The 2500-nt window shown below is 43.8% G+C and overlaps 1 non-coding gene across 1 annotated transcript; it reads right to left on the reverse strand.

Moving 5' to 3' along the window:
• Window positions 1-1086: 1086 nt before the first annotated feature.
• On the reverse strand, window positions 1087-1241 carry LOC143262057 (5.8S ribosomal RNA). The gene has a single exon (XR_013036010.1). It is a non-coding gene; the product is annotated as a 5.8S ribosomal RNA (ribosomal RNA).
• Window positions 1242-2500: the final 1259 nt, after the last annotated feature.

Consider the following 2500-nt stretch of genomic DNA (forward strand, 5'->3'; position numbering starts at 1 on the left):
AAATTTTTTCAGAGCTTCCCCCCCCGAAAGCATTTTGCGAAACGTGTACAGAGCAACACAAAAAAAAAAAAAATAAAAAAAACACAAAAAACCCTTAAAGCAAAAAAAAAACCGTTTATCGCGCCTCACCAATATATCTTTTATAAAATTCGATATCCTCTCCAAATATAGATCTTCGAAACACTCGCAAGACGATTACAATCGGTATAACTTTAACGTCCGTCCGAAAAGTACTTTCGGGGACTAGACGACCGATTGATCTCGTGCGGTTTCGCTATTCGATCATTTGAAGAGAACAAAAAGATATATGGGGCGACCGACAAACGGTTTTCCGTAGAACCAGACTCGCGATTGCGTTGACACACACATCATAGCCACACCAATAGAAGAGTTTTAGGACGGTAACCCGGGTGGGGTGTTCTTTACTCAGAATATGTGCAACATCGGATCTATATAGCCATCGATACAATTCGTACACAAATGTGTCGTACGAAGAGAGAGACTTTTTTTCCTCTGGCAACATTACGGTAAGAGACATCCTTCCACACTCATAGGTTCCACTCCCTGGGGCTATGATATATATATACATATAAATTCAAATTCGAAGCAACGGTCACAATTCTACTCTATATTTTTGCGGGTTATGTGTTCTTTCGTTCAATTTCTTTCATGCGTTCGTTCGATCTCTGTACACAGTCTTCACATAGGACAGACTCGTGTAGTACGCTTTCGTGGGTTAAACCCATCTCGTTTCATTTCAGGCGACGTCGGGAGCGCGTTGAAAATGTACCAGTGAAATCTCGATAGTTCTACGAATACGAATCGTCCCGAAAAAGATTTTGTCACCGCTTCGAAGCGGTGTTTCAGACGGGCGGACGTATATAAAACATATACGACACACGACACCGCCTTCCACACTCACGCTAGTTCGAACACGATTTCCATCTCTCTCGAAGACTGTTAGACGTACGTAAAATTTCTCAATATTCATAGGACCGCGACAAACGCCGACGAAGCGCCCATCATTCGCTCGTACGTATATAGGCAACAAGTGCCATCAACGCAAGCAGTTTATAAGTACGTAAACGACCCTCAGCCAGGCGTGGTCCAGGAATTGTATCCGTGGACCGCAATGTGCGTTCGAAATGTCGATGTTCATGTGTCCTGCAGTTCACACGTTGACGCGCAATTAGCTGCGTTCTTCATCGACCCACGAGCCAAGTGATCCACCGTTCAGGGTAATTTTTCCCTTTTATTCTCTCATATATAATATAATGTGTATTTGCTATCCACCACATTTTTGTGTTATATTTCGGAACAAGCCGATACCCGAAGAGCTCCAACCAGCGCGCGAAGGAGATTCGGGAGTCGTCGTACGACGACATAATTGTCCCTTAAAGAACGAGATATTTCCGTCGAAACCATATATATATGTACGAGCAAATCCAAAACCACTGTTTTCTTGCAAGTTCGACGGTCGGAGCGAATAGAACATTGAAAAGCCTTCTATCGAAGAAACACAGAGAGTATATCACCTCCAAAAACGACGGGGATATGGATATTCAAACTGGACAATTATCAACCCGATACTGGATTCGAAAAGTTTCTCTCTCCTTTCGTCGTTATTTACACCGGACGGACTCACGGCCGGCTCTAGCTGGGTGTCATATATATATACGTCCCACGCTCATGCTGCCACTAGCGCGCAACAGAGTAGGGTGTCAATGACAACGACACAGCATTGAAACGAGCTACACAAGCCGGTCTCTCTTGATACCAATGTAAACGAGCATTAAGTTATCTTCAGACTGCCCGATATTTTCGTCCTTTGGACTTTCCCAACGATTCCTTTTTTTCTTTTTTTTTTACACACCACAGCGAAGACTTGAGGAAGCGTGATTAGCACGCTCGCATCCCTCCCTGTCCTACTACAACTGTGTGTGTGTGTGTAAAGAAAGAAAAAAGAATACATTGGCTTTCTCTCTATCGAGAAGATGGCCTACGCAACGCAGATCAAAGGCCTAATACGTGTAATATAATACGCGTCTGGCCGTGTATAAATCACGCACGAATGATCTGGTCGGGCCCAACTCTTCTCGTACGCTTATTTTTCCGTGTTGAGGCACTATCATAAAATCACACAAACCCCAACACGTGTGTGTCTTGGAAGGAAGATGGCCTACGCAACGCAGATCAAAGGCCTAATACGTGTAGTACACACGTCTGCCGTGTAAATCACGCACGAATGATCTGGTCGGGCCCAACTCTTCTCCACCACACCACATCCCAACTTTGTACATTTTTATATATTTTTGTGCATTGGGGCACCTTCATAATCACAAACCCCAACAACACATATATCTCTCTCTCTTTGAAAGATTTGTTGTGGCCTACGCAACGCAGATCAAAGGCCTAATACGTGTAGTACACACGTCTGGCCGTGTAAATCACGCACGAATGATCTGGCGGGCTCAACAATATCTTTTTTTTTTATATGAAT

The sequence above is a fragment of the Megalopta genalis genome, unplaced genomic scaffold (genome assembly GCF_051020955.1).
Source record: "Megalopta genalis isolate 19385.01 unplaced genomic scaffold, iyMegGena1_principal scaffold0084, whole genome shotgun sequence".
NCBI classification, from domain to species: domain Eukaryota; kingdom Metazoa; phylum Arthropoda; class Insecta; order Hymenoptera; family Halictidae; genus Megalopta; species Megalopta genalis.